Here is a 12,628-nt window from a genome sequence, read left to right as displayed (position 1 = left end):
AATCCGGCGTTGATTGTCGTGTCTTCGGCGTTGTCGCCATTGTTGCGATGCTTGTGTTTGATGCATCGGGGCTTGCTGTTGCTATCCCTGGCTTCTGATGTGCCAGGATTGCTTGCTGTGTTGTTGCTACAAGCCAACCAGCTGTCCTCGCCCGCGCAAAAGCGGGTCATGAGTGTCGTGAGGGCTGCCATGGACTTCGGTTTTTCTTGGCCGAGATGTCAGGCAAACCACTCGTCACATATATTATGCTTAAAGGCCGCTAGGGCTTCGGCATCCAGACAGTCGATAATTTGGTTCTTTTTAGTTAGGAACCGAGTCCAGAATTTCCTAGATGACTCTCTTGGTTGTTGGGTTATGTGACTTAAATCATCAGCATCCGGTGGTCGCACATAAGTGCCCTGGAAGTTATCCAGGAATGCGTCTACCAGGCTCTCCCAACTTCCGATGGAGTTTGTCGGTAAGCTATTCAGCCAATGGCGAGCCGGTCCCTTGAGTTTTAGTGGGAGGTACTTGATGGCGTGTAGATCATCCCCGCGGGCCATGTGAATGTGGAGGAAGAAATCTTCTATCCATACCGCGGGGTCTGTAGTACCATCATATGATTCAATGTTCACGGGTTTAAACCCTTCTCGGAATTCATGATCCATTACTTCAACAGTGAAGCATAGGGGGTGTGCGGCGCCTCTATGCCAGACTACATCACGACACAGTTTAAATGAGTCTGTTCTGTTTTATTCGACCCGGTCGGATTTGTTTTCAATATATCCAGCATGACAGTCATCGTCACGTGTTGGAGCGCGCCCCGTGATCCGTAGATCAATCTTGATTGTCCTGCTTTGTTTTTCAATTTGTCTTGCAGGTCATTTGCGGAGCCTCGGGCCTTCATGTTTTTGCTTTTTTGGCGGCGGGGTGTTGGCTGGACTTCGGGCTGATACGCCGCTTTATATCGGCCACGAGGTGGTTGGTCAGCCGCATCATGTGCTGGTAGTGTAGGATTTGATGTCCATCTATCAGTTAGTAGGTCTTGATCAGCTTGAAGCTGCTGCTGCTGCTGTTTTTTCAGGCTTTTTGCAGTGTCTATAAGCTGGCGCTTGAAGCGCTCCTACTTGACGGGATCTTCAGGCACGATGAATTCTTTGTTTCACTTCGTCTTCGGAGAGGGGCATGTAATCGTCATCCTCTGATTCTCCATCTATTGCCTATTCCTTAGGGCTAGCTTGCCCATCCTCCCGCTCGGCCTGCTCGAAGCCTGGCTGGGGCGGGGTTTTTTTTGTCTTCGGCACTATCCGGATTGCTATCGTCTCTTGTGCCGGTATCGCTATTTTTGCTATGGCGGGGCTTAGAGCGGCGCCTATGACGCCAGTGCTTAGATTGCTTCTCAAGGGGATTATCCTTCGTTGCCTCATCGCCATCGCCTTCTTTTGGCGTGTCCACCATATATATATCATATGTTGAGATGGTAGTCCAGCGCCCCGTGGGCGGTGGTTCCTATTCTTCTCCTGCATCGTCGTCCATACCGTTGATGTCTTCAGAGTCGAAGTCAAGCATGTCGGTTAAGTCATCGACAGTGGCTATTAAGTGGGTGGTGGGTGGAGAACGAATTTCTTCATCGTCCGTTTGCCACTCAAGCCGGACATAGTTCGGCCAAGAGTCTCCTGATAGAGAGAGAGAGACCTCAATGAATTTAGCACGTCGCCCAAGGGTGAGTGCTGAAAGATATCTGCGGAGGTAAACTCCATGATTGGTGCCCGATCAGATTCAATAGACATGGACGCACGCGGTTCGGAACCTATGGCCGGAGACGAGTCCGAGTGTCCGATGACACAGATATCTTTGAAGGTGAAGTCTATGTTTGGCTCCAGCGCCGATGAATGTGCGTCCTCCATGGCGGGGTCCATCCACCCGTCCTCGGATGGCGTGATATGCTCTAGATTAAGAGCCGAGGCAGCCGCAGGTGCGATCTCCTGAACACCGTCCGATGGCAGATCTGAGTCATGCCTGTCGTGACCGTTCGGCGCTCCTGACATGGGCTCGAATCCGTCGAAGATCAAGTCTCCGCGGATGTCAGCAGTGTAGTTCAAGTTTCCAAACCTGACCTGATGGCCAGGGCGTAGCTGTCGATCTACTCCAGATGGCCAAGTGAGTTAGCCCGCAATATGAAGCCACCAAATACGAAGATCTATCCGGGGAGGAAAACCTCACCCCGGACCGCATCGTTGCAGATGATCGAAGGAGCCATCAAGACTTATCGTGACGACACACTGGAACTCTCAATGAAAGCACCAATGTCGGTGTCAAAACCGGCGGATCTCGGGTAGGGGGTCCCGAACTGTGCGTCTAAGGCTAATGGTAACAGGAGGCGGGGGACACGATGTTTACCCAGGTTCGGGCCCTCTTGATGGAGGTAATACCCTACTTCCTGCTTGATTGATCTTGATGATATGAGTATTACAAGAGTTGATCTACCACGAGATCGTAGAGGCTAAACCCTAGAAGCTAGCCTATGATTATGATTGTTGTTGTCCTACGGACTAAACCCTCCGGTTTATATAGACACCGGATGGGGCCAGGGTTACACAGAGTCGGTTACAGAGAAGGAGATCTACATATCCGAATTGCCAAGCTTGCCTTCCACACAAAGGAGAGTCCCACCCGGACACGGGACGAAGTCTTCAATCTTGTATCTTCATAGTCCAACAGTTCGGCTAAAGTATATAGTCCGGATGTCCAAGGACCCCTTAATTCAGGACTCCCTCAATTGGCGAGTAGGCTGACTGGGGAGGTTGAGTTCTTCGCATGCACCCCAGAGTTCGAACCTCTCAAGGGTCTGCGGAACCCGAAATCCAACATTTGGCGCGCCAGGTAGGGGTGCGTCAAAGGTCCGCCTCCCTATCCGCTGAGCTCTGCGGCTCGGCTCTCATGGCAGACGCTCCTTCATCGACCAGATCGACACGCACTTTCGGGGGAGCCGATGGCCTCCAAGCTTTCACCCCCTGCTCTACGGCGGGTGCAGTGGCCACCCAAGTTCAGGCTGGAGCAGCCGCCCCGATACAACGGAGCGGCGGATCCGGCAGGTTTTCTCCAGGCGTACGAGGAGGCGGTGTTGGCAGCTGGCAGTGACGACAAGGCCATGGCCAACCGACTTCCCATGGCCCTCGCTGGCGTGTCGTGCACCTGGCTGCTTAGCCTGCCGGTATCTTCTATGGCCTCCAAGGAGGAGCTGCGCGGTCTCTTCGTCACGCGCTTCGTGCAACCGGCGCCCCACGCCTTCACAGCCCTCATCGGTGGGTTCGCAGGCGCCACCCCGAACCGCCACGTCAAGCAGTTCTTTCGCCAGGTGGGTGCCGCACATGTACAACAGGGAGCTCCTTCGGGCTGGGCGGCGCCTAAGGCTGACCTCACCTTTGACTCGAGGGACCACCCCGCGACCACTGTGGGTGCCGGCACACTCCCAATGTTCTGCACCCCCACCATCCGCAACGTGGCAGTCACCAAGACCCTCATCGATGGTGGAGTCGGCCTCAATGTGCTCTCTCTGGAAGCTTTCGGCTTGCTTCACATGCCCCATGGCCGGCTCCGCCCCACCAAGCCCTTCTCCGAGGTCGTCGACAGCTCCACCTGCCCCCTGGGGCAGATCCGCCTCCCCGTCACCTTCGGTACCTGCGACAACTACCGCACCAAGCTTATCAACTTCGACATTGCTCGTATCGGCCTCCCATACAACGCCATCCTCGGGTACCCGGCCTTGGCCAAGTTCATGCCAGCAACTCACCCTGCCTACAATCTCATGAAGATGCCGGGAAGCAGCGGCATCCTCACCGTGGCAGGGGACACCAAGGAAGCATTGACAACCCTCAAGCTCGCCTTCAGGGCCGCGACGATCGCGCGGACGAGTGAGGAAGGAGCTCCTGAGGCTCCGGGGGCTGCGCCTGCGAAGAAAAAGCAGTTGTTCTCTCAAGATCGTGACGAGACGAAGCATGCACTGGTTGACAAAGACGGGGCATCTGGTGCCACCTTTACCATAGGTGTCAACCTCCCCCCGGAGCAAGAAGAGGTGTTGGTCAGCTTCTTGCGTGCGAACAAGGATGTTTTCGCATGGGGGCCTAAGGACCTGGTTGGGATCCCGAGGGGGATAATCGAGCATCACCTGAGGGTATGCCCAAATGTGCGGCCAGTGGAACAGAAGGTGCGGCGGCATTCCACAGAGAAGTAGTCATTCATCGTCCAAGAGACCCCGCAAACTGCAAGAGGCTCATGTTATTCGGGAGGTGCGGTACCCAGAATGGCTGGCAAACCCGGTCATCGTACCCAAGAAAGCGGGAAGGAGCGCATGCGCGTCGATTTCACCAACCTCAACAAGGCTTTCCCTCAAGACACCTTCCCTCTCCCACGCATCGATCAGATCATCGAGTCCACCGCTGAGTGTGATGTACTGTCTTTTTTGGACGCCTTCTCTGGCTATCACCAAATCAAGATGGCGGTGCAAGATGTTGAGAAGACAACCTTCCTGACTCCATGCGAGGTGTATTGCTACACCTGCATGCCATTTGGGCTGCGTAACACCGGAGCAACCTTCCAGAGGCTGATGCACATCGCTCTAGGACACCAGCTTGGGAGGAACGCTGCGGCCTACGTCGACGACATAGTGGTGAAGTCTTGGGAGGCAAGGACCCTTATTTAAGACCTGGAAGAAACATTTGCCGGCCTGCGCAAGCTTGATCTGTGGCTCAATCCAGAGAAATGCATGTTTGGCGTCCTCTCCGGCAAACTGCTGGGCTTTCTGGTGTCACGAAGGGGAATCAAGGTCAACCCAGAGAAGGTCAAGGCGATAGAAAGGATGAGCCCGCCACAAACCCTCAAGGAAATGCAAAAGCTGGCAGGTTGCGTGACCTCACTTGGGCACTTCATCTCCAAGCTGGGGGAACACGCCCTCCCATTCTTCAAGCTGATGAAAAAGAAGGGGCCATTTGAGTGGACTCCGAATGCTGACGCGGCATTCCAAGACCTCAAGAGATACCTCACCAGCCCACCGGTGATGATAGTGCCATGTCCTCTTGAGTATCTGGTGCTCTACCTAGCCGCCATGCCTCACTCTGCCAGCGCAGCGCTGCTGGCAGTCCGGGAGGAGCGCCAGGCCAAGGGCCGCCAAGCGACGCCATGCATCCGATCAAGATGCCGCAACTTCAGGATGGTGCTATGAGGCCTTGGCTGCCCCAGCAGATGGCCAAGCTCCTCAGGACGGCACTCCTGAGGCCTTGGCTGCCCCAGCAAATGGCCAAGCTCATGAGGTCCTCCATTCTCAGGAAGTGCAAATCCCGCCAACGCTCCTGCCCTCATCGAGCACCCGGTGTACTTCGTCAGCATGGTGCAGCATGATGCGCGAGCACGCTACCCCATGCCGCAAAAGCTCTTGCTTGCACTCCTCATCGCCTCCCGCAAGCTGCACCACTACTTCCAAGGCCACCCCATCAAAGTCGCCTCCCACCCCGCAGTAAGCTGGTGCAATTGCAAGCAAAGCATCGTGGCAGGATCTACATGTGAAGCGGAGTACATGGCAGCCTCAGAGGCAGCGCATGAAGCAATCTGGGTGAAGGAGTTCATCACCGACCTAGGAGTCATACCCAATGCATCGGGACCGATCAAACTCTTCTGTGACAACACTGGAGCTATTGCACTTGCCAAGGAGCCCAGGTTTCACAAGAAGACCAGGCACATCAAGCATCGCTTCAACTCCATTCGTGAAAATGTTCAAGGTGGAGACATAGATATTTGTAAACTACATACATACCTGAATGTGGCAGATCCGTTGACTAAACCTCTCCCTAGGGCAAAACATGATCAACACCAGAATTCCATGGGTGTTCAATTCATCACAATGTAACTAGATTATTGAACTCTAGTGCAAGTGGGAGACTGTTGGAAATATGCCCTAGAGGCAATAATAAAATGGTTATTATCATATTTCTTTGTTCATGATAATTGTCTGTTATTCATGCTATAATTGTATTATCCGGAAATCGTAATACACGTGTGAATACATAGACCATAACATGTCCCTAGTGAGCCTCTAGTTGACTAGCTCGTTGATCAACAGATAGTCATGGTTTCCTGACTATGGACATTGGATGTCATTGATAACGGGATCACATCATTAGGAGAATGATGAGATGGACAAGACCCAATCCTAAGCATAGCTCAAAGATCGTGTAGTTCGTTTAGCTAGAGCTTTTCCAAATGTCAAGCATCATTCCCTTAGACCATGAGATTGTGCAACTCTCGGATACCGTAGGAGTGCTTTGGGTGTACCAAACGTCACAACGTAACTGGGTGACTATAAAGGTGCACTACGGGTATCTCCGAAAGTGTCTGTTGGGTTGGCACGAATCGAGACTGGGATTTGTCACTCCGTATGACGGAGAGGTATTTCTGGGCCCACTCGGTAATGCATCATCATAATGAGCTCAATGTGACCAAGTGTCTGGTCACGGGATCATGCATTACGGTACGAGTAAAGTGACTTGCCGGTAACAAGATTAAATGAGGTATTGGGATACCGACGATCGAGTCTCGGGCAAGTAACGTACCGATTAACAAAGGGAATTGTATACGGGGTTGTTTGAATCCTCGACATCGTGGTTCATCCGATGAGATCATCAAGGAGCATGTGGGAGCCAACATGGGTATCCAGATCCCGTTGTTGGTTATTTATCGGAGAGGCGTCTCGGTCATGTCTGCATGTCTCCCGAACCCGTAGGATCTACACACTTAAGGTTTGGTGACGCTAGGGTTGTAGAGATATGAGTATGCAATAAACCGAAAGTTGTTCAGAGTCCCGGATGAGATCCCAGACGTCACGAGGAGTTTCGGAATGGTCCGGAGGTAAAGAATTATATATAGGAAGTCGAGTTTCGGCCATCGGGAAAGTTTCGGGGGTCACCGGTATTGTATCGGGACCACCGGAAGGGTCCAGGGGGTCCATCGGGTGGGGCCACCTATCCCGGAGGGCCCCATGGGCTGAAGTGGAGGGGAACCAGCCCATGTCGGGCTGGTGCGCCCCCCTTGGGCCCCCTGTGCCTAGGGTTGGAAACCCTAGGGTAGGGAGGGGGCGCCTCCACTTGCCTTGGGGGGCAAGCCACCCCCTAGCCGCCCACCCCCCCTAGGAGATCCCATCTCCTAGGGCCAGCGCCCCCCTAGGGGCCCTATATAAAGAGGGGGGAGGGAGGGCAGCCGCACCCTTGCACTTGGCGCCTCCCTTCCCCCTTGCTACACCTCCCCCTCCCGCAGACGCTTGGCGAAGCCCTGCCAGGATCCCTGCTGCATCCACCACCACGCTGCCGTGCTGCTGGATCTTCATCAACCTCTCCTTCCCCCTTGCTGGATCAAGAAGGAGGAGACGTCTCCCTGACCGTATGTGTGTTTAACACGGAGGTGTCGTCCGTTCGGCGCTAGGATCTCCGGTGATTTGGATCACGACGAGTACGACTCCCTCAACCCCGTTCCCTTGAATGCTTCCGATCGATCTACAAGGGTATGTAGATGCACTCCTCTCTCTCGTTGCTAGATGAACTCATAGATTGATCTTGGTGAAACCGTAGGAAATTTTTTATTTTCTGCAACGTTCCCCAACAGTGGCATCATGAGCTAGGTCTATGCGTAGTTCTCTTTGTACGAGTAGAACACAATTTTATTGTGGGCGTAGATGTTGTCAACTTTCTTGCCACTACTAGTCTTATTTTGCTTCAGCGGTATTGTGGGATGAAGCGGCCCGGACCGACCTTACACGTACGCTTATGTGAGACAGGTTCCACCGACTGACATGCACTAGTTGCATAAGGTGGCTAGCGGGTGTCTGTCTCTCCCACTTTAGTTGGAGCGGATTCGATGAAAAGGGTCCTTATGAAGGGTAAATAGAATTTGACAAATCACGTTGTGGCTTTTACATAGATAAGAAAACGTTCTTGCTAGAACCCTATTGCAGCCACGTAAAACATGCAACAACAATTAGAGGACGTCTAACTTGTTTTTGCAGCATATGATTTGTGATGTGATATGGCCAAAAAGTTGTGATGAATGATGAATGATATATTGTGATGTATGAGATCATGTTCTTGTAATAGGAATCACGACTTGCATGTCGATGAGTATGACAACCGGCAGGAGCCATAGGAGTTGTCTTAATTATTGTATGACCTGCGTGTCAATGATTTAACGCCATGTAATTACTTTACTTTATTGCTAAACTGTTAGCCATAGTAGTAGAAGTAATAGTTGGCAAGCAACTTCATGGAGACACGATGATGGAGATCATGATGATGGAGATCATGGTTTCATGCCGGTGACGAAGATGATCATGGAGCCCCAAAGATGGAGATCAAAGGAGCTATATGATATTGGCCATATCATGTCACTGTTTAATTGCATGTGATGTTTATTGTATTTATGCATCTTGTTTACTTAACGACGGTAGTAAATAAGATGATCCCTCATAATAATTTCAAGAAAGTGTTCACCCTAACTGTGCATCGTTGCGAAAGTTCGTCGTTTTGAAGCACCACGTGATGATCGGGTGTGATAGATTTTAACGTTCACATACAACGGGTGTAAGATAGATTTACACATGCAAAACACTTAGGTTAACTTGATGAGCCTAGCATGTGCAGACATGGCCTCGGAACACAATAGACCGAAAGGTCGAACATGAGTCGTATGGAAGATACGATCAACATGGAGATGTTCACCAATGATGACTAGTCCGTCTCACATGATGATCGGACACGGCCTAGTCGACTCGGATCATGTATCACTTAGATGACTAGAGGGATGTCTAATCTGAGTGGGAGTTCATTAAATAATTTGATTAGATGAACTTAATTATCATGAACTTAGTCTAAAAACCTTTGCAAATATGTCTTGTAGATCAAATGGCCAATGCTCATGTCCACCTGAACTTCAACGCGTTCCTAGAGAAAACCAAGCTGAAAGATGATGGCAACAACTATACGGACTGGGTCCGGAACCTGAGGATCATCCTCATAGCTGCAAAGAAAGATTATGTCTTAGAAGCACCGCTAGGTGAAGCTCCCATCCCAGAGAACCAAGACGTCATGAACGCTTGGCAGTCTCGTGCTGATGATTACTCCCTCGTTCAGTGCGGCATGCTTTACAGCTTAGAACCGGGGCTCCAAAAGCATTTTGAGCAACACGGAGCATATGAGATGTTCGAAGAGCTGAAAATGGTTTTCCAAGCTCATGCCCGGGTCGAGAGATATGAAGTCTCCGACAAGTTCTTCAGCTGTAAGATGGAGGAAAATAGTTCTGTCAGTGAGCACATACTCAAAATGTCTAGGTTGCACAATCGCTTGACTCAGCTGGGAGTTAATCTCCCGGATGACGCGGTTATTGAAAGAATCCTTCAGTCGCTTCCACCGAGCTACAAGAGCTTTGTGATGAACTTCAATATGCAGGGGATGGAAAAGACCATTCCTGAAGTATATTCAATGCTGAAATCAGCAGAGGTTGAGATCAAAAAGGAACATCAAGTGTTGATGGTAAATAAAACCACTAAGTTCAAGAAAGGCAAGGGTAAGAAGAACTTCAAGAAGGACGGCAAGGAAGTTGCCGCGCCCGGTAAGTCAGCTGCTGGGAAGAAGTCAAAGAATGGACCCAAGCATGAGACTGAGTGCTTTTATTGCAAAGGGAAGGGTCACTGGAAGCGGAACTGCCCCAAATACTTAGCGGACAAGAAGGCCGACAACACTAAAGGTATATGTGATATGCATGTAATTGATGTGTACCTTACCAGTGCTCGTAGTAGCTCCTGGGTATTTGATACCGGTGTCGTTGCTCATATTTGTAACTCAAAGCAGGAGCTGCGGAATAAGCGGAGACTGGCGAAGGACGAGGTGACGATGCGCGTCGGGAATGGTTCCAGAGTCGATGTGATCGTCGTCGGCACGCTACCTCTACATTTACCTACGGGATTAGTTTTACACCTCAATAGTTGTTATTTAGTACCAGCTTTGAGCATGAACATTGTATCTGGATCTCGTTTAATACGAGATGGCTACTCATTTAAATCCGAGAATAATGGTTGTTCTATTTATATGAGAGATATGTTTTATGGTCATGCCCCGATGGTCAATGGTTTATTCTTAATGAATCTCGAACGTGATGTTACACATATTCATAGCGTGAATACCAAAAGATGTAAAGTTGATAACGATAGTCCCACATACTTGTGGCACTGCCGCCTTGGTCACATTGGTGTCAAGCGCATGAAGAAGCTCCATGCTGATGGACTTTTAGAGTCTCTCGATTATGAATCATTTGACACATGCGAGCCATGCCTCATGGGCAAAATGACCAAGACTCCGTTCTCCGGAACAATGGAGCGAGCAACCAACTTATTGGAAATCATACATACGGATGTGTGCGGTCCAATGAGCGTTGAGGCTCGCGGAGGATATCGTTATTTTCTCACTCTCACTGATGACTTGAGTAGATATGGGTATGTCTACTTGATGAAACACAAGTCTGAGACCTTTGAAAAGTTCAAGGAATTTCAGAATGAGGTAGAGAATCAACGTGACCGAAAAATAAAGTTCTTACAATCAGATCGTGGAGGAGAATATTTAAGTCACGAATTTGATACGCACTTAAGGAAATGTGGAATCGTTTCACAACTCACGCCGCCTGGAACACCTCAGTGTAACGGTGTGTCCGAACGTCGTAATCGCACTTTATTAGATATGGTGCGATCTATGATGTCTCTTACCGATTTACCGCTATCTTTTTGGGGATACGCTCTAGAGAGGACTACATTCACTTTAAATAGGGCACCGTCTAAATCTGTTGAGACGACACCGTATGAATTATGGTTTGGGAAGAAACCTAAGCTGTTGTTTCTAAAAGTTTGGGGATGCGATGCTTATGTCAAGAAACTTCAACCTGAAAAGCTCGAACCCAAGTCGGAAAAATGAGTCTTCATAGGATACCCTAAGGAAACCATTGGGTATACCTTCTACCTTAGATCCGAAGGCAAGATCTTTGTTGCCAAAAACGGGTCCTTCCTGGAGAAAGAGTTTCTCTCGAGAGAAGTAAGTGGGAGGAAAGTAGAACTTGATGAAGTACTACCTCTTGAACCGGTAAGTAGAACAGCTCAGGAAGATGTTCCTGTGGTGCCTACACCGACTGGAGAGGAAATTAATGACGATGATCAAGGTACTTCGGATCAAGTTGCTACTGAACTTCGTAGGTCCACAAGGACACGTTCCACACCAGAGTGGTATGGCAACCCTGTCCTAGAAATCATGTTGTTAGACAACGGTGAACCTTTGAACTATGAAGAAGCAATGGCGGGCCCAGATTCCAACAAATGGCTTGAAGCCATGCAATCCGAGATAGAATCCATGTATGAAAACAAAGTATGGACTTTGACAAACTTGCCCGATGATCGGTGAGTGATAGAAAAGGAATCCATGTATCAACTGCTACCTTGTTGTTTTTATTGTTCTTATTACAAAAATCAATATCTACTATCCATACTACACTTGTATCACTATCTCTTCGCCGAACTAGTGCACCTATACAAATTACCATTGTATTTGATGTGTTGGGGACACCAAAGACTTTTTATTATTTGGTTGCAGGGTTGCTTAAGAGAGACCATCTTCATCCTACGCCTCCCACAGATTGATAAATCTTAGGTCATCCACTTGAGGGAAAATTGCTACTATCCTACAAAACTCTTGGAGGCCCAACACGTGTCTATAAGAATAAAGTTGTGTAGTAGACATCAAAATATAAAAAAATTATATCACAACTTTATATATAAGAAAAATCAAGGGGATATATATAACATAATATGGGGGTTCAGCTGAGAATATAATACTCAGACAGGCTCACGATTCTGGACTTTGGGCCATAGGCCGGTGGGCCTGCATGTTTGGAGGGCCATGTGTTCTAACTCGGCGCATTTCATATTGCAAGCGATCGGTATGGCGCTGGTTTTAGATGTTGTCGCAAGGCGAATATAAAAAATTAAATAAAGCACGGCAGCTGTTAGAATGAAATCGAACAACAGTTCCTAACCAGCAATCAGAGTTGCAATTCTTTCACGATATCCTACGTGATAAGTAATACTGTCGTACTACTTATACACACATGACACTTGTTTCACCATGCCATATTATTCCATCAAAAGCTCTCGGAGGATAGATTAGTTCAGTAGTTGCATGTTGCTACTGAAGAATTTTAAAGTTGATTTGGACCAGCTCTCTTTGCCGAGAAAATTCGATTTTGACATCATCCCCTAAGGCAAGATTCATTTTAGTTTTGAACCTTGACTGTCCTTTAGCATCAATCATCATGCGACCATCCTTTGTACTTACGGTATATTGAGCAGGTTCATTCACACCAAGGTTGTGCATGGTAAGAGAAACTTGCCCACGATCGCCCGGATTATTGAACGACTCCCTCGTCGACAGTTCCTAACCAGCAATCAAAGTTGCAAATTCTTCACGATATCCTACGTGATAAGTAATACTATCGTACTACTTATAGTCACGGGACACTTGTTTCACCATGCCATATTATTACATCAAAAGCTCTCAGAGGATAGATCAGTTCG

This window comes from Triticum dicoccoides, chromosome 2B (assembly GCF_002162155.2).
Source record: "Triticum dicoccoides isolate Atlit2015 ecotype Zavitan chromosome 2B, WEW_v2.0, whole genome shotgun sequence".
NCBI lineage: Eukaryota > Viridiplantae > Streptophyta > Magnoliopsida > Poales > Poaceae > Triticum > Triticum dicoccoides.
This window is presented reverse-complemented; position numbering follows the sequence as displayed.